The following is a 25,000-nucleotide window of genomic DNA, read 5'->3' on the forward strand; positions in this document are numbered from 1 at the left end:
TTTCTTAAAGGAATATCTAGTCATTCTTGAGGGTCCCTTACATTTTTTATGAGAAACATGATTGGGGCAGTTTTTTTTCTTGTGAATCACGACTTGATTTTTCTTCAATCATGACTCGTGATTGAAGATGATAAGATCTTTTCATGTCCACATGGACAAAAGTTTTTTATTTCAATGTGATCCGTGAATAACGAGCTAAATTAATTGTGAGCCATTTTATTTTGCTTGAACATTCCCCCTTCTAGGTAACCCATGGGGGTTTGGGGAATTTGAAGCTTGCCTGGGTGGGTTTGGGAAATTTGAACCTGTAGAGTACACAAGGAGTTTAAAGGTGAAGAGTCTGTTTCATGAGCAAATGGCTCAGAAGAAAATTTTCTCTTGTAAAATTATGCTTGCCATGCGAAAAATCAAACAGCAGCACCAAAAAATTTGCCAAATTCTATAACTTTCATTTATCACATAAACAATCATTTAATATGTGCTTGGGTGGTGGTTTTTGAACACAATTTTTGCCTCGGGGGGAGTGGTGATTTGGACAAACCATTCTTCAAAAGTTCAAATGCTCAGGGCCTTACCCGTGGGGGGGAGGCTAAGGGTGCCGTTAAAGCTTTGAGTTGATCATGCTACCCTCCATAGGGAAAGATTGTCATTATCAATACTACGAGTTAATATTTTTTATTACATAAACGGAAGTGTATTACAAGGATTTCCATTCCTGGGAAGAGCTGTAACTGCATGCAATAATTTTTTTATGTGTTTGATATCACCAATCAGTGCGTTTTGTGCCACTCTGTGAGGGTTGAGGAATGAATGGCAAAGTGTTCTCAGATCTGGATCCAACATTGTTTGTCAAATTTTCTTGTCAGTAAAGGCCTTTCGTGTTTATATGATAAACTAAATAGAACATGACTGCTTGTAGATGTGGAATTTCTCTTCTTGGCTTCAACTTAAAATCTCAAAGAGAAATTCCATATCTACACGAACCCATGTATTATTCTCTATTCATTTATTAGTGATAAAGGTTTAATTTATTGGCTCAAATAGTTGATCAAGGTGATTTTAAAGGAGATGTACGGTCTCATTCTGATCAAATTTTATCCTTTCACTCCCAAAGAACGAAAAAGACATTCTGTTATAAGAACTACAGTAGTTCCCTGCTAGCTCAAACTCCGTTCACTCAAACCCCCTGGTAACTCAAACAAGATGCCCTTTCCTTTGACCACATTTTTTCAGTATCAGCTACCTAATTGAAACCTCTTTAAACTTCAACCATTTTTGTTTCCCTCAAGGGAGTCCTTAAGTTTGCAAATTGGTTTCTACTGTGGTGTCAAATCATGAACTTGTGTATATCTGTTGTCTGGGGCATGCGTATCAGATTGGTCAGAGGTGATGTATATCTTTACTTGACAGTTTGTTTAATTGTAGGTAGAATTTTTATTCCGAGTAGGAGTGAAAGGGTCAGTAAATGTAATACCATGTACTTTTTAATTAGACATTAATGAAAAGAACTGACTGTCATTTATACATACTTTAGTAATATCTGGCCCCTTGGAAAGCACTGTTCTGTTTTCCCCTCAAGTCTTCGTGATTGCCAAGTTATTTTTTTGCTTTGGCCTGAGGTGACTAAGTTTTCTTCAAAAGGTGATTTACACATTTGATTACTGTTTGTGGTAAAGTCACTGTTTGCAATTGCAAAAAGTAATACACATATTTAAATGGAGCAGATGAAATTTATTGGTTTTTGAAACTCACTTCTCTTTTAAGTTATGTTTATGTGTAGTTAAGTTCAACTTGGTAGTTTTAGGAGATACTGCATATTTCTTCATGTTTTTGGTAGTCTTTTTGGACCTGGTCATGCCCAGAAACTAGAAAATAATTCCAAACATATTAGAACTGACTAACCAGCATAGAAACTTTGGTCCATTTATTTTTTTGTTCAAGGAGTTTGTTTTTGTCTTCGATGTAGGTTAACTTTTTAGCCAGTCCCATTTCTTGAAAACTTTGACTTAATTTAGTCTCAGCTATTGATAAACAGCTCCAATGACAATGGTTGCGTGAAACGATTTTTGGCTTTACTCTCATTAAAGTGCTACTGAAACGAAATTTTCGTATCTGAAATATTTGCTCTAACCTGTAGTTTTGAATATGCTGATCATCATGAGATAATTTGCTTTGGCCAAAAAGAAGCGAAAGATATCTTTTTTAACCGTTCAAATCAAAAATTTTACACAAAACCATGTCCGGACCCTGGTACCGAGCGAAATGGATTGATGACGTCACTGGTTGTGTTCACTCCGATAGCGTGGTTTATTTCACTCACTGTTTGTTTGTATTCGTGGGCGAAGGAGATGGCAGATATTGAAGTTTTGTCAAGTGAATCTTCTTCTAAACGAAGCGAAGGTTGTCTCCAGTAGCGAAGAGGAAGATGGTGGCGTAAAATGGGGTTGACAGGCCTACACGACTCCTAAGCGTGTGTTTAGAGTAGCCTCTTCAAAGTTTAGCCCTGACGAGTATGTCTTTGAGCGACCGCCCTCTTTTGTAAGATACGAGCGGCGGATTTTTGTATAGTTCGCTCAGTAGTGGTTGTGTTTCTATTAAATGCCAGTTTTTCATGAGAATTTGCTTTATGTGTGGCACTGAGTACGCACATCAGAGATTGCGTCTTTTTCGAATCGTTCGCCTTTGTAGATGTACAGCTATTTTTGTGACTGTCTCGATCGTTAAGTTGTCTTGATTTCTTTCAGCTTGCGCCACGCGCGCTGATTTGATCGTTCTACAGTTCTTAGTGTTCAGTGTTCCAGCCGTTTTGGCTCGTTTTCTTTTCTTTATTTCGGTATGAAAACGACCGATTTCACGTTCATAGAAGCACATGATCGCCTTTACTGTTTCTTGCTCTGCGTTATTAAGGATCTGCTTTATCTCATTTTTGAAATCCTCGTCTGCTCTTATTTTGGCCCTCGCCCTATATTGTAGGGGTTCTGGGCATGTTCTGCGAGGCATTTGGTACACAGGGATTTGTTCGTTATCCTCAGACTTGCCGAGTAGATCATCTTGAGTGGCGGTGTCGTATGAAGCTTCCATGTTTTCTTCATTCTCTGAACGGCATTGCTTTGGCCTGGGGCGTTTAGTAGCCCATCTGTCGTTATAATGTCTTTCGAAATTTTCTGTAGATGGTCAGGCAAGACCGCGGTTTCGATCCTAATCTTGTGGATCTCGTCAGTTGCCGATTAACTAAATAGACTGGTAGAGATTCGTTCTCGGTATCAGTCGGGAATTTTGCTCCCTATCCAGGCGAACCTCTCGCAGACAGCCAAGATGCCGATGTGGCCGCCGATAAATAAGACTAGGATGGCATTTTGCCCGAAATCCTCTTTTTCGGCCTCCCAACATGTAAGCCACACTCCATGCTTTTACCCTTCTTTCACAGAAGTACACAACCAGTGACGTCACAGTGCTGTTTTGGCCGCGCCAAGATGGCCGCCAGTTTTAATCTCAGCCGGTCAGCTTCGAATGGTTAAAAATGTACTTTCGGCTATGCGTTGGCCCAAAAAAAGTACACAGCGTTTGCAAATAACGTTCAAACTCTATTATTTTGCAAAAATCTCGGTTATGAAAATTACGTTTCAGTAGCACTTTAACTATCAAGCAATAGAAATTACAAGCTGAAAATTTTTCCAGGGTAAAGTAAAAGTACACATTTATAGAGTAAATGAAATGTTTTTAGAGAATTTTTTAAAAAGGCTAGGAAAGATTACAAGAAAGCTGAATTGTTTTAGTCTTTAGACTATCATACACATCAATGTGTATAATGTTAAAGTTTTTGTCTTCTAAAAATTTTGTGAAATTAAAGCTAAAAGTTTGTTGACAGGAAAACTTAATAAATAATCGTCCTTCTTGACTGAGTGCCCTCCTTTTATGAGTCCCCCCCCCCCAGCTATTAGCTGAAATTGTAAATTAGCACATAGGCACAAATTATAGGAAATGTGATAAATATCCCTGGTTGTTATTTCTGTGTTCTCATTACCTGTCTTTGCCTTTGTGTATTAACATTGTAGGGAGAAATTAATTCCTGGTCAACCCATTGACACCCTGAAAATCAATCGATTAGCCAAGGGACGTTCTTAGATGACTGGAAATAATATGCAAGGGTTACCCCTCTTTATAAACAGGGTGATCACGGTGATGTTAACAACTACCGCCCAATATCGGTGATTCCAATAGTGGCGAAGGTGTTTGAAAGGATAGTTTATGAACAGTTACATGCCTATTTGGAAGATCACGATATTCTATGTCAAAACCAATCAGGGTTTCGTGCTAATCATTCAACTGTAACAGCTTTGTTGGAAACGACAGATTCTTGGGCATATAATATTGATGACGGGGAAATCAATGGAGTCATTTTTCCAGATTTGAAAAAAAGCTTTTGCAAACCTCTCAAGTCTCACGATTTTGTCGTGAGACTCACAATTTTCAGTTCAATCTCACGATCTCACGACGAGACAGACAAATCTCACGATAAATAGAGGCGCAGGCTGAAAGGATAAATTTTTTGTATAATTTCATTTTTGACCTGCTAGGGGTGAGTTTTTTTGTTCCAACTCTGTGCAAATCCATAACAAACCAAGCTGTTACGTTCTTCATCCGTCTTTTCGTTGGAAACACCGTGAGTCGTCCATGACCATATATAGAACACCTGTTCCAAATTAGGTCATCATAACCAGTCTCTCGCATTTTGACACGACTCGTTATCAAAATGGCGGCAACTGATGAACCTGATGAATATTATATTTAAAGTTTATTTCTGTGTTGTTAATGTCCATACATGTTTTCAGTAAATTATGAGCATCATCATCATCATAATCATTTTATTTATTAATGTAGGTTAAATTAAGGCAGCCCATGGGGCTGATGTGGACCTACAATATAATACAATTCTTATAATAAAATAGTACAAAGATTATTACAATATTACATTGATGAAAATATTTTAATGATACACTATATAATTTATGAAAGTAAAATATGTAAAAGTAAATATATTAAATGATTCACTTATGAAGTTCTTTTATAATGACAGTCTTATTAATAAATAAAGTCATTGTCTTTATTCTTATTTAAAATAGGTTCCTTGCCAAAAGTAAAGTTAATAATATCCATAACAGACTTTCTTAGAATGTTTTTGAAGGCATCTGTGTTTACTTCGGAAATTTTAACTTTGCTATTCAAATAATTCCAAATATGAGGGCTTCTATATTGAGCTGATATTCTGCCAAAATCAGTTTTAATCATCTTAATAGTCCATTGAATGGGTATTCTAGATGCTCGAATGCAGACTTTCTTTGTAAAAACATCCAATATAGGCTTAGGGTCCAGGCCATAAAATACTTTAAACATCAACACAAGTAAGCGCCTCTTATAAAAGTAATTTGGATATATCAACAAAGTTGAAATGGTAAATTGGCCACCGTAATGATTACAAAAGCTGACGTTTCGAGCGTTAGCCCTTCGTCGGAGCGAAGGAGTCTCTTGGTAACCATTTGAAGTCTTTCGAGGATGTATTGTTATTGTACATCAGCCGACGAGCTCTTTTATGACTAGAATTTAAAGATTCTAATTGAGATGTTGAACAATTACCCCATACTGCTATTGCATAGGTTACGCAAGGAATAATTGTTTTGAAATAGATATCTTGTAATACATTTACTAGAAAAGTTCTTGTTAACTTTCTGAATATGAGCAGATCATGACAGTTTATTGTCAATGATACTGTTAACCATTCAATCTTACTAAAAAAACTTGATCATTATGGTATCAGGGGCATCATTAATGACTGGTTTTCCTCGTACCTTCTTGGTCGTACACAAGTGACTGAATTAGATTCTAAGCTATCCAGCATTAATAAGATCTTATGAGGTGTCCTTCAAGGCTCTGTTCTTGGCCCTTTGTTATTCTTAATTTATATTAATGATTTTCATCACTCTTCTTCGAAATTTTCGTTTTATCTTTATGCAGATGACACAAATTTGTTGTATGCCGATAAAAATCTCAAGATCCTTGAAGAAACGGTCAATAGCGAATTGGTCAAAGTCTCTGATTGGCTCAATGCAAATAAACTAACTTTAAATGCTAAAAAATCTAACTTTGTCATTTTTCGTCCTTATCAACGTAAACTGGACCTTACAGTCAATATTCAAATGTTTGATAATAGTAATCATTCTTTTACCTCTCTTGAATGTAAGGATCATATAAAATATTTAGGCGTCTTATTGGATAGTCATTTGAGTTGGAAATTTCACATTGACAATGTGGCACTAAAAATAAGTAGAATAATTGGAATTATTGCCCGCCGTCGGCATCTCGTACCTTTAACCATTCTATTAACGATTTATCGCTCTTTGATCCTCCCTTGCCTATCCCATGGCGTTGCTGTTTGGGGCCAAGCTGCTAAATCCCATTTACATAAAATCCTCGTCCTACAAAAACGTGTTCTTCGGCTGATATATTTTTCTGAACCCAGAGCACAAGCGGTGCCATTGTTTATCTCCTCAAAAATCCTCCCCATAAATATAAATATGTTATACGTTGAATCATTTTCCTCAATTATGTTTGACGTCTCATTTCTAACTGCACCTACTAACATTAGTAATCTTTTCATTAAAGCTACTGAAAAGCATAATCACGATACGAGGTTCTCCTCTTTCGGCAATTTTTATATTAATCCATCGAGAATGAATCAAAGCCAGGGCTCTTTTGCTAGCTTCGGAGCTAAACTTTGGAACTCCATTTGCGATGCTCTTCGTCAACTCTCGAAGAGAGCTTTCAAAAAACTCTTCAAGGACAGGTTATTTTCGTTCCTAGAGGCTGAGGATTACTATGTTGAATCGCCCCTTCTACTTCAAAAAATTACTAATTATAAACTGACTTTATAATTTATATTCTACATTGTAGTGTTACTATTTTCTTATGTTTAATGATGCAGTTGTATATACGAGTTTTAAGTGGCTGTCTTTTTCTGGAAATGTTATTAATTTATGTTTAAACTTTATTTGTACTCTATTACCACTGCTGCACCTCTAATTCTCGCCCGCCTCGACTAGCTCCTGCTATTTGCGGGCGTGAACGGTCTTCATGAACATGAAAGTGTAAATTAGATCAATAACAATTAGATTAATTAAATTAATTAGATTAATTTGTAATTTGTAATTTGTAATTTTCTTATTAAGCTTTCTTTCTTATAAGCTTCAATTAAATCCTCCGTAAGTTCTCAATGGTGACGCCAAGGCAAGTAGTGGAAGTAACAAAGTTCACAAAGCCAGAGCCATAACGTACAGGACAAAGTGGACCAATAAAAGGAGATTTCCTTATAATCATAGCTTCTGATTTTCTAGGGTGAATAGTAAGTTTATTCTTAGCAGGACAAAAAACACTTTCTCTTAATTTAAGAACCTGTGTTTACTTGGTTTTGTCTGCCGGTCGACCAATCTCCAGATTTTTACTGAAATCTCCAGATTTTTTTACATCAGTCTCCAGATTTTTGGTGTTTTGAGGTTGAGAGGTCTGCTTTTGACACTGTTGATCCTTCTATCGAAACTAAAATATTATGGTATACATGGCAAATCTTTCAAATGGTTTCAGTCATATTTGGAATACCCACAGGCTTACCATCTTTTAAAATATCTGTCGTTTCGGGTTTTTATGGTAATAGGTTCCTGTGGCATTTACATAGCCATTACGAATGTAATTCAAATATATTGCCTCTAGAATCTGTCCTTAGTAGTCAGTCTTCAAAAAAACTCAGCTCCGAATAAAGATTAAAAGTTCCTTACTTATTTGGAAGTGTTTTTTCTGCCAGGACGCCTCAAAATCGCTCGTTTGGGGCTTTCAAAGTTCGGCGGTTTATTCAGCTCGCTCTCCCTAGTGAAGAAATGCGACCTTGTGTCCAAAGTTAAGAAAGCCAGATCGTAGGTTACGTCAAGGGCGCCAAAACCTCATACCATGAGGTTGCTCTAAGGAGCCTCTGATCCTAAATGGTCGGGACAACAGTTTTTATTGCCATTTGGTCTCAATTTATAGCCCTGTAACCCTTTAACTCCCAGAAGTAATAAACCTGTAACTTTGCCCTTTACTAGCCAAACATTAGCCAGCAAACAGGTAATGAGAATACTCAAACTTACCAAGTACAAGTTATCTTGATCTAACACCACATTCTTTGAACTAATTTACAAGGAAATGTGTCACCGGTAGAGGGGAGAATGAACAATCTGATCTTGGGAATTTATGGTTAAGCTTAAACTACAGAGGAACTATTACACTGAGGAGAATAGTATCTTTTCTGTCAGTGACTTCCATTTACTTTTCCACCTCCATATCATTATACACATCATCGATGTGTATAATGTTAAAGTTTCTGTCTTTTTTTAAAAAATTACGCCAAAATAAAGTTAAAAGTTTGTTGAAAGGAAAACTTGATAAGTGCACCACTTGACTGAGCCCCCTCCTCCAAAAAGTGCCCCCCCCCCAGCTCTTAACTGAAATTGTAATTAGTGTCTAGGCACAAATTATAGGAAATATAATAAATGTCGCTGTTTGTTATTTCTGTATTCTCATTACTTGTCTTTGCCTTTGTGTTTTACACCACGTGGTAATTCGAGTAAACCGCCCCGCCGCCTGCATGCCGAGAAATCGAATACGAAATGGCGGCGGAACATGCGCAGTGTGAAAGATTTGGGGACTTAAAGAAAGGTTTCCGTACAAAGCTCTATGTGAGAAATGAGTAAAATGCGGCTATATGTTTGAAGATAAAGTTGATGGTCAAAATGTCCACGTCTAAATCGTTAAAAAACAACGAAAGCAATACTCACAAGAATCCCTACGATCCCCCGATGTACCTAAGTTCGGCTCCAAACGGTAATTTTTTTGACTACTTATGGCCTCTATGATCCTTTAAATCCGGTTCTAAAATAATTTACCTTCAAGGTGGTGTCTCGTCAAATAGTTTTAACTCTAATTTTACCGTTCTATGAAGATATATGTAAATTATGCGAATTTGATAATTGTCTTGTCGAAATAGTCAAATTCATTATTTTTACCCTATTCGAAAGTGTACGGACTGTACGCACGGCAGAATTCGACGTTATCATTTCCCGCTACTTCTGGAGGATGAATGACTAAAAATTTCCAATAATGTTTTGTTAAGAATTTTAACCACTGTTAATTATCGAACGTTTTATTAAAGCCTATGATTCTTATCTGCGTCGTTAGACGATCAAGAGTTCAATCGAATTAAACCCTCCCTGGAGGTACATCCTGGAGAATTATTCCACATACTCCTTCAGGACTCTTGAACTTGGACCAGATCAATCCGTGGAGAACTGAAAAGTGTGGGCTTTAAAGGCTGAAAATAAAAATTCGACTTCCTGACCTCCGTGTCAGTTTAAAAACGAAATGCGAGAGCTGATAAATTGAAATAACTCCCTAATGTTTGAAGCGGCCATTCGCTTTTGGTTTTTTTGTTTTTTGTTTGTTTTTTTTCATTTTTCAAATACACGGGGTGGACTTCGCATGAAACACCCTCGTGAACTATTGATTACGTTATTACCCCACTTCAGAACTATCGAGCTTGTTACGACTTCCCAATATCAGTTTCCCGTCACAAGAAAAGGAGTGATTCAGGATCTACTTTACCTAGTAGATCCTATCATGGTTAATTTAATTCGGTGTACATGAGGAAGCTTCGTTCGGTAGCAATCATTCTCATATGGGCACGCTGGTTCAGTACAGAGCCTAACTTTGTTGAATCCCGCTAGAAAAGCGTGTTTTCAAAAACGAAAAGTTTTGACGCATAATAACGTTGAATGACGCTGGGTTGCTCTCGACAGACAGGCGGGCATCACCAGATGAATTGGCGCCAAACGATCTTTAATTTTAAATAAGGAAGACGAAAATAACTACGGAAAACGAAAAGTTAATTACAACAGTAACATGAGCCGAATACAAAATAATGGAAAGAAAATTATAAAAAAATTCAAAAAAAAAAAAAGCAAACCGAAGGAATTAAAACTCACGACAAATAATACAAGGAAACCGAAAAAACACCAGCAAGAAAAGCAAGAAAGAGATATTCCAAAATCATATGCTTTCAAATAAAATCAACCATTTTTTATTATGAATATGAAGAAAATTGAGGGCGAATGAAAAAGGAGAGACGTCGAAAATGTGTTTATCAGTTTCTTACTTCGTCGAAGAGCAAAAGTTTTGTTTTCGAATGGTAGAAAAAAAAGCATCTCGACCGTTTTTTTTTTTTAGGCAATTGTTGGTTTTACAAATTTCCGGAGAGGCAGTCCTCTCGTTTCAGGAGAAACCTTGTTATTCCCCTGTCATTATCGAAACATAAACTTATGGCACTATGGCTTTAAAAAGCTCTTGAAAGCAGACGCCTTGACAAATACCATGCGTCAGACACTTGTACTCATTTCATAGCTCTGAAATCGTTATTTTCTCGATTGACAGCGAGTGTAGTACCCATTGATTATTCACATCCCCAACTCTCCCATCCCCTCCGCTCCCCCCTCTCCGAATTCATCCTCAAAGGAGTAGACGGATTTCCAGTCCCGCCTTAGATATTTAATGGTCTTATTTCTTCAATTTCTCTTCAGTTCTGTTTTTGTCAAGAGGACCGAAAGATAACGGGTGGAAGGACACTTATTTTATTACATCAACCCTCTTATCGAGAATACCTGAGGCCCATTGCCATCGTAAAACCGCGGTTTGGGTTAGACTTCGTTTAACTAACCGACCCTGAAACTTCTAATTTTTCGTCTTTCCGAAAACTGGCAAGCTGAGGCGAATTTCTACCTATTTTCTTCGAACTTTGTTATGCTCCTGACTGTATTTTGCTAAAAGCTCGTGGAAAAGTAAAGGGAAGTATGGAGGTTCTCCGCTAATGTGAAGACGGTTATAAAGTGTGCAGTGACAGGAACTCGCAACTCAACTCGACGGAAGTGGGCGTCACATTCAAAACAACCGTTAGGCGATATTGCTCGAGCGTGAGGTCAACTAGCCTTGATATTGCTGGTTAATGGCTAAGTGTATTTTTTACTTTTCTCCCGTTATGCATCACCAAAGAATCTCAATTAAATACGAAAAAATCGCCAAGATGGGTACAGCTTACCCACTCTAACGACGAGCGCCGGAAAGAGTTGGCGGGCGATAAATGGCGATTGTGGATGCTGACTATGCCGCCTGACCTCCGCCAGTTTTTCGCCCTCGTGATCCGCGCTTTTTCGCTCGCCGCTGTCTCACTCAAACAAGAGGAATACAACTCAACTCTTTTGAACGCGCTCATTGTATTAATTCCCTGATAATTCAGGAGGTCGCCGAAATCTCGGAACATTACATCGTTAGTTATTACTTGCTGGAGTATTTTTTATGCACCAATTTTTCTATTTTTCGATAATTGTCGATTGACTGACAATTATCGATTTCTTTTTGAGGTGCCTTCAACTATAATTCTAAACCTTTGTGGTTTCTAGAAGTCACCTTGCCATACATTGAACTATCGATAAATTGTCCATATATTAGGTACAAAGGTAAATAAATACATAAATTTGCATTTGAATTTCGAACATGTTTAACTTCTCTACCACTTTTTTGACGGTATTTTCATCACCGATGACTGTTATGATGTCTCAAGGTGTCTCAGTGAAGTTCTCCTCACTGTTTGATAATAATAATAATAATAATAATAATAATAATAATAATAATGACAATCTTTATACAGGGGGCTCACAACACTGGAGAGTGGTATTGTGTGAGGCCCTGTAAAATAAAAATAAGTAAAATAAAGTTATAGAAATGGAAAACAAATTACAAACATAAAAACTAAGTAATATACAGGGTGTGGGAACATGATAAAATCAGATCTCAACGCTAACTTAACGAAATACATGATTTTTCACTGTATGCTTAAAAATGAGGAAAGAGTGTTTGCTATCAGAATTCATAGATCCGCCGCCCAATGCCTACGCATAGACGGTTTGCATGAACTCCTATTTGTCTCACGTATTCGTTATACTTTCGGTGTAAAACTCAGCAGGGTGTCTAATAAAAAAATTTATATGACCCATCATGGGAAAGCCACCAATCGCACGATAGCGTGTCTGCCTTCATGTCGTGTTCTTGCTGGGTTCCATCCCGCGTTTGCTAATATTACAGTCATATCAAGTTACTGCTAACCACCAAACACATTTAATTAGAAATCTTCGACTTCTCAGGAAAAAGCAATCACACGAAAAAATTATTTTTAATCATATTTCTAATCAGATCCTGTTTTGACGATTTGAAGGGACCACGTATTGGAAAATTTTCTCACATAATGTGAGGAAAAGGTAAGGCTCTCTGGTGATTTCAGCCTGCTTTCAGGAGTTCCTTTTTTTTTCAGGGGAAGCGCAATGGTGTAGCGGCAAAAGAATCGGCGGTCAGAAAAGAAGAAAAGTTGATTTCGGCTTTGGGTATTTCTTTTCCCCTCCCGTCATCATTTGTCGCCGACACAACTTTTCCAAAATGATTTGCATGATTGGATCCCGAGTTCTAAAATAATTTACCCTCAAGGTGGTGTCTCGTCAAATAGTTTTTACTCCATGATTAATTTTACAGTTCTATGAAGATATATGTAAATTATGCGAATTTGATAATTGTCTTGTCGAAATAGTCAAATTCATTATTTTTACCCTATTCGAAAGTGTACGGACTGTACGCACGGCAGAATTCGACGTTATCATTTCCCGCTACTCCTGGAGGATGAATGACTAAAAATTTGCAATGCTGTTTCGTTAAGAATTTTAACCACTGTCAATCATCGAACGTTTTATTAAAGCCCATGATTCTTATCTGCGTCGTTAAACGATCAAGAGTTCAATCGAATTAAACCCTCCCTGGAGGTACATCCTGGAGAATTATTCCACATACTCCTTCAGGACTCTTGAACTTGGACCAGATCAATCCGTGGAGAAATGAAAAGTGTGGGCTTTAAAGGCTGAAGATGAAAACCCGACTTCCTGACCTCCTTGTCAGTTTAAAAGCGAAATGCGACAGCTGATAAATTAAAATAACTCCCTAATGTATTGAATGCCATTCTCTTTTGAAAGCTGATGCCACTTCTCAACTTACTAATTTGTTTGCTTGTTTCTTGGTTTTTTTGTTGTTTTTTTTTCATTTTTCAAATAAAAGGGGTGGACTTCGCATGAAACTCCTTCGTGAATTATTGATTACGCTATTACCCCACTTCAGAACTATCCAGCTTGTTACGACTTCCCAATATCAGTTTCCCGTCACACGAAAAGGAGTAATTCAGGATCTACTTTGCCTAGCAGATCCTAGCATGGCCAATTGAATTCGGTGTGCATGAGGAAGCTTCGTTCGGTAGCAATCATTCTCATATGTGCACGCTGGTTCAGTACAGGGCCTAACTTTGTTGAACCTCGCTAGAAAAGCGTGTTTTCAAAAACGAAAAGTTTTGACGCATAATAACGTTGAATGACGTTGGGCTGCTCTCGACAGACAGGCGGGCATCACCAGATGAATTGGCGCCAAACGATCTTTAATTTTAAATAAGGAAGACGAAAAGAAATACGGAAAACGAAAAGTTAATCACAACAGTAACATGAGCCGAATACAAAATAATGGAAAGAAAATTATAAAAAATTTAAAAAAAAAAGCAAACTGAAGGAATTAAAACTCACGACAAATAATACAAGGAAACCGAAAAAACACCTTCAAAAAAAGCAGGAACAGAGATGTTTCAAAATCATATGCTTTCAAATAAAATCAACCATTTTTGATTCTGAATATATATGAAGAAAATTGAGGACGAATGAAAATGGAGAGACGTCGAAAATGTGTTTATCAGTTTCTTATTTCGTCGAAGGGCAAAAGTTTTCCTTTGAATAATGGTAAAAAAAGCATCTCAACCGCCTTTTTTTTTTAGGCAATTGTTGGTTTTAAAAATTTCCGGAGAGGCAGTCCTCTCGATTCAGGAGAAACCTTGTCATTCCCCTGTCATTATCGAAACATGAACTTATGGCACTGTGGCTTTAATAAGCTCTTGAAAGCAGACGCCTTCACAAATGCCATGCGTCAGACACTTGTACTCATTTCATAGCTCTGAAATCGTTATTTTCTCGATTGACAGCGAGTTTACTGCCCAGTGATTACTCACATCCCCAACTCCCCCATTTCCTCCGCTCCCCCCTCCCCCACCCCATCCTCAAAAGAAGTAGACTGATTTCCAGTTCTGCCTTGGATATTTAATGGTCTTATTTCTTCAATTTCTCTTCAGTTCTGTGTTTTTGTCGCCAATTCTCCAAGTCGTTGTACTGATCTCTTTAAGAGTGCAAACAAGCAGGTGAAAGTATTATTTTAATTTTCCGAATTCAGTTGACGTTGATAAATTTTGCGAGCGACGTTCTTGCTTTTCCCTAATTGGCTTTGGGATCACCATCTGCCTGATAACTTTTGCGAGTCACGTTCTTGCTTTCCTTAATTGGCTCTGGGATCACCATCTGTCTGATTAGTTTTAAATATATACCTTGGTTCCAGACCGTAACAGAAGAAGATTTATAGAGCTTTTTAACAAACCTCCACTACTTTAGCTTGGTTACCTTCTACGGTGACCGTCGCGAACGTTTTCTTTCAGATTGCAAAGAGGAAACCGTATTTCAGAGCTGTTGACTCGATTTCTTTACGCGATGCAAGTACCCGTCATCTAAAACTATTTTGATATTCGAGCAGGCCCAGAAAAGGGAACTTCATACTCTTTCCGTTATTTACGAGAAGTTTTGATAAGATCTAGACCTGTCAACCGATCTATGGTTGCGAAAAAACTTCTCTTGCTTTTCCTCTTTTGCGGAGCGGGATTTACCTCAGCTATTTTGGAAGAACGGGAACAGAGATCACAATGCCGTAAACAAACGGTACTTTGCCCTTGCAAGGACAGGCGAGGAATGACTGGCCATGTGCTTGTAGTAACATGTAGTGACCAAAACCATTCCAATAATCCGCTTTGCCAGGGAAAAGCTTTATTCTCAGAGGAGTGTGGAAAAGGTGAGCTTGTATATTAAAGTGCACCTAAACCCAAAATTTTTTTCGCTTAACGAAATAAGCGTATTTTTGGGAGTATTTCTGTGCATAAATTTTTTTATTTGCTTAAATCTTCAATTTTCTGTGCCCAGTCAAAATACGGAAAATCGGCCGCCATCTTGGCTCACGACCGAGTTTAAAGAGGAATGGTTCTAGCGGGTAATGTGACGTCAAATCGAGAACACGAAAGTCCGCATCTCACACATTTTCGCTTGGTTCGGAAGGTTGTCGTCGATATTTTCCGAAATATGCCGACTAGGTGTGTTGCATAAGGAATTTATGAAGCGCGATAACCTCTTGCAAATTTCGCGCGTTGCTACATCCTCCTACAACACACTTAGACGGCATATTTTCGGACAATATCGACTACAACCTTCCCAAACAAGTGACAATGTGTTAAATGCAGACTTTTGTGCTCTCGATTTGACGTCACATTACCTGATAGAACCATTCCTCTTTAAACTCGGTCGTGAGCCAAGATGGCGGCCAATTTTCTGTATTTTGACTGGGCACAGTTAAATTAAAGATTTGAGCAAATAAAAAAAAATTTGCACAGAAATACTCCAAAATATACGCTTATTTCGTTAAGCGAAAAAAGTAGTTTGGGTTTAGGTGCACTTTAAAATTAAGGTGCTACTTTAATGTCATTCGTAAAACTTATTATAATGATTAAACGTGTGGAGATCTTAATCGTGTGAAATTTGTTAAGCTGTTGAGTAGACTCTATAGCCAGTTTGGCCGAATTGAAATTAGTTGCGCAATTCGAAAAGTATATAAAGTGATCAAGGAGGGGGACACTATTTCACACTTGCAACGTCAAATTATAGTTCTAAGATTAATAATTGATTTGATATTACTTCAAAACCTTCAAAGAAAAGTAGAGCTTGAGGAATTGCCAAAAATGATGGTATTAATGATGAAAAAGATAAGGCAAATTTCTTAAAACCTGAAATATGTTGTCCCAGATTCAAGGCCTTAATTTTGTAAGCCTTTACCTCCCAGAAGTGATGAACATGTATCTTCCTGTTAAGTTCATTTCTTCTGTCATGATGGGGTAGGATTGCAATGGATAAAAGAATTTCACTCAGAGCACCTGCATCGGCTAAATAAGACCGTATGGAACAAGATCCGGGAATGTTTTATTGCTCTCACTTAGGTAATACATGTATGAGGTGACATTCTGTAATACTTTCCCCCGCAATATCCATACATTACCCAGCAAACAGGTAATGAGAATATATATATGGTACAATACTTTTTTTAACTTGGAGTTTACACCTTGCGTTACCAGCTACTTTATGGGTAATCATGGTCTTATCAGGTCGAAGTTTTTGTCCTGATCTAATATTAAATTCTGATAACTATTTTTCAAGGAAATCCGTAGCAGGTGGAGGGGGGAATAAACAGTTAGATTTTGGGATCAAAGAGTTCTTTGTATGGAAGTTTCATTTACATACAAGCAGAATTTTTTTAACCCCAAAATTATTGTTGTGATGAATTTGCAGGCATGAATTTGTAAACTGGATTTCTGACTTATCATATGGCTGCTTACCATACCCTCCGTTTGGATTGTTTTTGTGAATCAATAATATATTCAGTTCTTTACATTTAGTTCTTAATGACCGAGCGGGAGGTCTATATGGGAGAATCTTGACCGAGGTCAAGATTCTCCCATACAGACCGACCTAGGTCAGTTAATAAGATGTTTATTATATGGCTGTGTCTTATGTGCCAATTTTTTATATTCTTTGTACCTTTTTTTCTAGACCGGTCTAGATGCCAGTCTAGATGGGAAAATCTAGACCGCTTTCAATATTGATTTCAGCCAATCAAATTCGTGAATTCGGTAGTTCCCAGTCCTTGTGAGACATAGCCATATAATAAAGTGAAATATTAAACAATTTGATATCATAAATGAAAGTGGATAAGCATTCATTATTCTTATTTACCTCTTGTACAAATTGTAAATGTAGGACTTAGTCCACTGAGTGACCCAATCTATTTCAATATATTAAAACATGCTCTGTTCCTTAAAATACAAAATCCAGTTTTCATAGCTTTAAATGAAAATTTTACGTTTTGTTTACCCTGTTCCATTAGGCCCTAAATCTTCCCCTTGGGTGGGTAATCAAGGAAAGTTTGGTTGCACATGTCCATAATGGTGTTAAAACTTTAACTCCCTAGAATCGACAAGTAATTCTCCCTACTGAGTGCTAGTATTTCTTGTGAATTAGGCAAAGGAATTTGTTGTGACATCAAGATAACAGTGTTATGTAGCAGATAAGCTTTTCTGTTGTCTTAACATGCTTGTAAGAGAACATACAGGAATCATATGGAATAATTATTTACTTTTCACTTCTGGGTGGTAGATGGTTCAAACCGTGACAAGGAAGACTTTCGGTTTTGGAAGTTAAACTAAATATTTTATGTTTTTATAAAAGTTAGCATGGTATTATCAATTGTAAATAAAGATTGGGATGTGCTAATCAGCTCTCTCTTGAAACTTTGATGTCTATTAACCAAGGTTGTTAGTCAAAGTTTAAGTTTTCAGGGAAAATTTGACCGAAGCTCAAGGGAAAGTAAAAGTATTTTGAGTAAATAGGGAGTTTGATGTAATCGAGTTTGAATTAGTGGGGTTCTACTTTACATTGTTCATATGACTAGTTTTTTAATTTTGTTGCAAGTGTCATCATAAAATGGTGTTAAACCAGTTAGTTCAAGGCCAGAGGGGCTTTGCAGCACTGGTGCAATAGTTGTGTGTTGGTTAACACAGCTTGCTATTTGCATGTTGATCTAACTTTGTTGTGGTTTCAATTTGAATTTCCATGTTGGTCAAAATATTAGATAACTTGAGACATTTTGGGGGCAAAATATTAAAGGCAGGGGCAAACTTGTGTTACTGCAGGGGACAAAGGTGGTCGGGCAAACTTGCTATGAGGTGAAACCTACAGCTACGTCAGAAATAATTTTCCAATTAATAAAAAGTAATTTAACAAACATGTTTCACTGAGGGCATTGTTTATAGATATTATTTCAAGTAGGGTGTGTTGTATGGAAAGAATAATTGCATACATGCCAACTCTTGTGGATTATCCAGTAGTCTCCTGGATACAGAATAAGTCTCCCGATCTTCTGTGTGGCTCACCATAGTAAGAGTAAAGTAATGATTAATCATTTGGTTGCTGTCTAATTTAGTGAACTTTTCATCAAAGCGGCACAGACGTGACACTGGAAATTGTATGAATGGAATCATACCAGGATCCCCCCACACCTCTGATAAAGACCCCCAAGCACAGATGATCAGTGGAAGTAGTATAACACGTGTTGTGGATGACAGCCCCACATTTAAATGCCAAGTCCATTCAAACTTTTCAGCAAATGTAACTTGGCTGTTTAATGGCAAACCTCTGGGGAAAAAGTGGTATCATTCATTTGCATCTTGCAAACGAAATTTAGAAGTCAAATACATTTCAAAAAGTGACGAAGGAAACTACACGTGTGTTGTGACAAACGAGAAGGGGAAACAGGCGTCAGCTCGTGTTAAGTTAAATGTGAATGGTAGGTAACCACCTGTAAAGGTTTGTACTGTAATCTTTGGAGCAAGCTTTCCCCCCTCAGAGCCCACGTATAACACATGTAGCTCAGCCAGGTCATCCCCTGTTATCCTTAAATTATAATACAGACTGAGCAGGCTATAGTGCTATATTCTAGTGCTATATAGAGTTATCTCTTTAATTAATGTGTGTCTGACAGGTTTAGGAAACTGTTGTCTTTAATCAAGTGAAATGATCTCAGGAGATTGATGCTTTTCTCTGCTCAAGAAAGCAAGGAACAATTGGAGATGATGATAATCGGGAGTGAAAAAAGCTAAAAGTTTTGATCTCTCAGTAAATAGGGTATTTATTGTGGCAAGGGTATGGCCAGCTATTGTATTTTAATCGTAAGACATTAAATGATGAGTTACAATGTCCTCGGTGCCATGTAAATGCAGTTGGATAATGGTGGAGAGCCTTGAATTTGTGAAAATACAGCCAGAGAAAACTGGAAAGTTATTTTTAGGGCCTTGAAAAAGGTTTGGACATTCAAACAAAATTTTGAAAGCTAATTGTGCACTTGATTTGAATCAATTATTTTTCCAAACTGCCTTAAGTAAGGAAGACCTTTAAGTGTCAATGTGTTTAGCCTAAGGAGACTAATTGGTGACACTATAATTATAATACACTTATAAAAATTATATATTTGCACGAAAATGATTAAAGATTTAAAGTTTAGAGAGCTAAAATATTACTATTGACTACAAAGATTACAGCAATTGCTGTTATTAATTACAATCTTGTCTAGGTTCAGTTTTCTTATTTTGTTTATGAAAACGCATAAACTTGGCGAATCCCTTTGATTTTTAGTGAGTTTTGACCACAAAAATGGCCCGAGATATCTGACAGAGTGCTTGCAATAGCAAATAGTTTCAAAATGTGGTGATACAAAGTCACAGTGACTATTCCGTAGCGAATTTGAAGAGCCTTTGCTAACAAATAATTCAGAAACGCAGTCGGGTAAAAGACCATGTTTGACTTTGTACATAATTACTGTGATATCCTGAAGCCGTCTATTATATAAAGAGGGTATATCAGCACGCCCTAGGAGTTCTTCATATGTAGCAGAGTGGGATTTATAAATAACCCTTAGGGCTCGTTCTTGTAATCGTTCTAACTTCTTTTGTCAGATGATTTGCAAAAATGCCAGGTTAGATAGCAGTAAGTTAAATATGGCAGTATAAAAGATTTCTACAATAATAGCTTGGCCTTGCAGTGTATTAAGTTCCGAAGACGTGAGAGTACTCCAATTTTTTGGCTTGCCTTAGTACATAATTTGCTAATATGCTCAGTGAAGTTGAGATTTTCATCTATATGAACTCCTAGTAGTTTGATTGGTTCTGTGTTCGCATTAGCTAGATCGTTTATACTCAGCGTTTGTCGCTCTTATCTTTAGCGAGTTTTCGTGGATTGATGTTTAGAGACTGAAACTTGTCTGGATTGGCCAGTAGAAAATTGTTCGAATACCATGACAGTGCTTTCTGGCCCTGTGTTTTCATTCTGCATCGTACTATTTCATGTTCCCTTCCTTTGACGTACATTTGATGGTCATCAGCATACATTGTTAAATTTACGTCTTTGACATGAACTGACATATCGTTCTGGTAGATGTTCCATAGTAAGGGACCGAAAGACGATCCTTGAGGGCATCCCCGTTTCATCTTTATCCAGTCGCTAGTAGCATCGCACATTTTTACTCGGTTTAGTCTGTCCGCAAAAAATGATCGCATAAGGTTAAGTGATCGTCTTCCAAATCCATAAGCCTCTAGTTTCTTTACCGTCAGAGAGTGGCTGAGAGAATCGAAGGCCTTACTCATATCTGTAGATAGTACTGATACCAGTTGCTTACCATCAACAGCCTGTTTCCAGTCCGCAATCAGCATAAGCAAGGTTGTTTCGCAACAATGTCTCTTTCTGTAAGCTGTCGTTCTGTAGTACAAAATTTCATCATAATGGCTTGTCACCTGATTGCTGAACAGGAGTTCAAATATATTGTCGACAGCTATAAGGGAGGTGATAGGGCGATAATTTCTAGCATCCTGTCGATCTCCCTTTTTAAATGCAGGTGTCCACTCACCCCTTTGTCCATGCACTGGGCCAGGTACCCTGCTCTATGCAGTTGTTATAGAGGATGGTTAACGATGCTGCTCGGTTCCTTTAGCCACATATTCTTAAGTAATTTTGGTGGTATTCCTGTGTCCCATCCGCTGGACTTCTTTGGATTGATCTTTTCCAGTGCCTGTTCTACTTCAGCCACTGAGAAGAGCTTGAATTCAAAATTGGATCCTTTGTGGGCTTCTTCGTATGGTCTTAACACTGCTGTGGTCGCTGAGATCCTCTTCTGTGATGTTGTTCACGTGGTCTCCACCAATACTCAGTGCCACATTAGTGAAATATTTGGCTAGTATCTCTGCCACTTCCGTTTGATCCCTAACGGCATTATCTCCCTACGTTTTAAGGTGTATTGTTGCCGATTCTTTACTCTTATTGCTGATAAAAGGCTTGAACGTGTCATAGAATTTCGATGGTCTTGATTTGTGTTCGTCCGCCTTAGTATACCAGTATGCTTTGATTGCTTTTCTACGCTCTCGTGTAGCTATATTTTGATATTTCCTTTTCAGTTCTAGACTCTCAGCGGTGCGGTCTTCAGCAAACTTTTTAGCGTACTTCCTTTTGTTTCTCAGAGCCCTTTTCCATTCCTGTGTCATGTAAGGGATATCCTTTTCCCTTACTCTTTTCCTTTTGATTGGCGCATGCCGATTAACAATATTTTCAAAACGTCCTCTCCAATAATCATATTTGTCATCTACACAGGTGAAGATGTCACTGACGTACCAAGGTGCATTAATTAGGTCTTCGTTAAACAATTCGAAGTCAGTATTCTTAGTTTGCCTGAATGTTATGGTCTTAGGCTTATGCTTGCAAGCTTTATCAGTCAGTTCTCCATAGATCAAACAGTGGTCGCTTATTTCGGGATGATACACTCCGCATCTTGTAAACATCTATAGGGTGTTGGTGAGCAACACGTCCAAGAGCGTTTGGGAATACGTTGTAACTCTGGTAGGCTCAGTTAGTAGGCATGTCAGGTTGTATAATTGCTCCAGATCTCTCAGCATCTTCCCCTTACCTCGGTTAGGAGTAAGTCGATCCATGTTCAAGTCAACTAGAATAACTATGCACTGCTTTTGAAGACATGCCCATTGACAAATGTCATTTATTTCGTCCTCAACGTTTTGTTGATAGTTTGTACCCCTGGGGTCATTATTCTTTCTGAATTGTTTAGGCGGTCTATCAAGCGCTAGGAACAGTATTTCTCTCTTACCAGTATTGCATTCTACCGCTATAGCTTTCAGCGTCTTGTAGGCTTCTGGCAGTTTCAGTTTTTTAGAGAGTATGGCTGTAGAAAAGTAGGCGATAAGCCTGCCTCCTCCTTTGGCTCTGTCTTTGCGATAAAGCCGGTATCCTTGTGGACTGAACTGGTCGTCCGGATACGAGCGATCAATTTTAGTTTCCGATACAATAAATATATGCGCTTTCAGTTTATCGTTCAGTAATTTTAGTTCTTTGAACTTGTTTTGTATGCTATTAATATTCAGATGTGCAACAAAAGCGCCGCTTGGATTGTTTTTCCTTTCTTCCAGAATCGAGCTCACCTGGGAATTCGGAAGGTTTTTACACACCGAATGCAAATATGGCGTCCAATTTGAATTGCCATTGTTCTGGACTGACGAGCCTCTCACACATGTAATAATCCTTTTGTATTTCCACGTGAAGACGAGGTTAGTGAGTCCAGAACAATGGCAATTCAAATTGGACGCCGTATTTGCATTCGGTGTATTAACATAGTCATGCATTTTCAGAGTAGCTCGCTTCCATCGTGATGTTAGTTGCAGTTGTTAGCATCTGTTTGAAACGGGTAATCCGTTCGCGAAGGGAAGACTCTACGATAAGCAAGTCCAATCAATATAAGGATAATCCAAGTAGTACTTGAAGGCAGCCTTGGTTAAACCTAGGCATTTGGCATGCACCCATGAATTACAATCAGCACACAGCGGGGAATCTTGATTCGATCGAACGTTCTTGCTGCACTGCTTGCAGGGATATTTCGGTTGTTTCATGCTGTTGCTCGGTCCAGGGTTTGTTTGAACGTCTCCCGCGTTAATGATACGTTGAAGTTGAAAAGTACTATTCCCGTTCGCAGTGTATTGAACCCTCGAATTTAAAGATGCTTTTCCGCGGCCACAGCTTGATGCTGCCTGATGTTTTTCAAAGTTTCGGCTACTTGTCTCGCCTCCCATCTCACAACAGAACAAGGCCCGTAAAATAAAAATGTATCTTCTTCGTAGCAGACGTTCAACAGACCGGTGACGAGCATAGAAGTAGGATGTGAAGGTGTAGTCTGATCGTCCGGGTGAGTGTAGTCCTGAGAAGGACTGTTGTCGGTGGTAGTGACTGACGTTTCGACAACCTGTGCGGAAGTCATCATCGGAGTCAAGTGAATGATTGGTGTCAGTAGAATGTTCTTATTCCAGTTCGTGTGAGATTATCGGTTGGTTTTGCCGTGATGTTATTGGCTGTAAGACTCAAGTGACGTAAGTCAGTCGTGATTGGTCTGTTTCGATCTGTCGGTAAAGTTAAGTCGTTCTTTTTCGGTCGTTTGTGATGTTTATGTCGTGAATGAGTCGTTTGCATGGAGCGGGTAGTTTTTGACATCTGTTTAGGGGAGTCTGTTCTAAGTTAGTAAACCAGCTTTCCAGAGTCAGTCGTTGAAAATAGTCAGTGCTGTAGGTTAGGCATTGCGCAGAGTCCTAGTCAATGTTGTGGTTGGTAAGTCGATGGTGTTTAGCAATGTGATTGCTGACATCACCTTTCCTCGTCGCCCGTCTGTGTTCAGTCAGTCTTGTTGTGAGGTTTCTGCCAGCCTCACCGATGTAGGAGGCTTGGCAGTCGGAACAATTATAAATCGTTCCCTGTCTGTTCCTCGGTTCGTCTTTGTCTTTAACGTTGGTTAGTAACTGACGTAGTGTGGTGATGGGTTTCTGGGCGACGCGGATATTGAAGGATAGTAAGATGCGCGAGATGTTTTCAGACATGCCTTTTATGAACGGTATGGTTGCTGTAGTCGTAGGGGTTGCGGTGTCGTTTGTTTCGGTAGTGGTAGTGGGTCGGTGAGTGTTTCGTCCGATGAAGTCATTGTTGTACGACGACGTCAGTCACTACCACCGACAACAGTCCTTCTCAGGACTACACTCACCCGGACGATCAGACTACACCTTCACATGTTACCCCCGGGTTCAAACCATTTACTGCATAGAAGTAATAATCAGTCGCAGCATCATTGATTCGCCATGATCCGCCAAGACACAAATCGCTCGCACATCCAAACAAAATCAAAATCAACTCAGCTAAAACTCCCGCTCAGAGACGCCAAGTAGTCTTGCAAAACTGCTTGACAATCTGCAAAGTATACTAGACATTTCTTTAATTAAGGATGCTCTGGCGCTCTAAATCTGGCCTGCTTTCGATGGGAAGGGATTTTTATGAGAACACTCTAAAACACGTCCATACTATTTGCCGTTATTTTTCTGGTAAGATCTTTGTGAGACAGCCAAATAGCTTAGTAAAAAGTCTTTAAATTTGCTCATTGTTGATGGTTGTAATTGGTAAAGTTTAAAAAGAATTGTTTAAAAACTTATTTTTCTAAGGAATCAGTCCTCTAGTGGAGAATGTGGAATTTTTGCCCCAAACTTCTTCAGCGACTCTTCCATATACGCTGTACCATGAATATAGGAGAACGGAAAAAAAAAATGCAGAAAAAGTCTTTAAACTTGCTCACAAATATTTGTTGTTAGTGCTGATGCAGTGGACTAGAACTGCATGCTGTTCAGGATTACATTAACTTGCATTTTATTATCACTGAAGATACTTTAATTAACTTGGCTTTGATTTAGAGGAAAAGGTTGCAGTAACAATTGATTCTTACAGAGTCCTCTGTTTAATTTTAGAAAAAAGTGCCCCAGTTATAGAGTCTGCAAGACCTGAACCTGGGGACACAGTCTTCACTGGAACCACAGCTAACATAACCTGTAGCATCCGAAGCTCTGATCAATCAGTAGTTGGTTCAGTTATGAAGAATGGCACAGAGTTAGAAGAGGATAATGAACAACTGAAGTATGAGTATCATCATATAATAGAAAAAGATAAGCCTAGCCTCTTACTTACTAAACTGGAAATTAAGAACATCACAATGGAAGATGCTGGAAACTACACGT

General features: G+C 38.2%; 2 pseudogenes across 2 annotated transcripts in view; both read left to right on the top strand.

The window, feature by feature from the left end:
- The window catches only part of LOC148716874 (uncharacterized), a 19,121-nt pseudogene extending 18,911 nt beyond the window's left edge, over positions 1 to 210 (top strand). The window contains exon 6 of the transcript XR_015995636.1: positions 1 to 210. This exon is cut by the window's left edge and continues 455 nt beyond it. The product of XR_015995636.1 is annotated as an uncharacterized LOC148716874 (transcript).
- A 14,053-nt stretch (positions 211 to 14,263) lies between these two features.
- Positions 14,264 to 25,000, top strand: part of LOC148716875 (uncharacterized) — a 22,907-nt pseudogene continuing 12,170 nt past the window's right edge. Inside the window, exons 1-3 of the transcript XR_015995637.1 lie at positions 14,264 to 15,099; positions 18,331 to 18,693; positions 24,734 to 25,000. The exon at positions 24,734 to 25,000 is cut by the window's right edge and continues 54 nt beyond it. The product of XR_015995637.1 is annotated as an uncharacterized LOC148716875 (transcript). The remainder of the gene's footprint in view (positions 15,100 to 18,330; positions 18,694 to 24,733) is intronic.

The sequence above is a fragment of the Stylophora pistillata genome, chromosome 14 (genome assembly GCF_964205215.1).
Source record: "Stylophora pistillata chromosome 14, jaStyPist1.2, whole genome shotgun sequence".
Taxonomy (NCBI): domain Eukaryota; kingdom Metazoa; phylum Cnidaria; class Anthozoa; order Scleractinia; family Pocilloporidae; genus Stylophora; species Stylophora pistillata.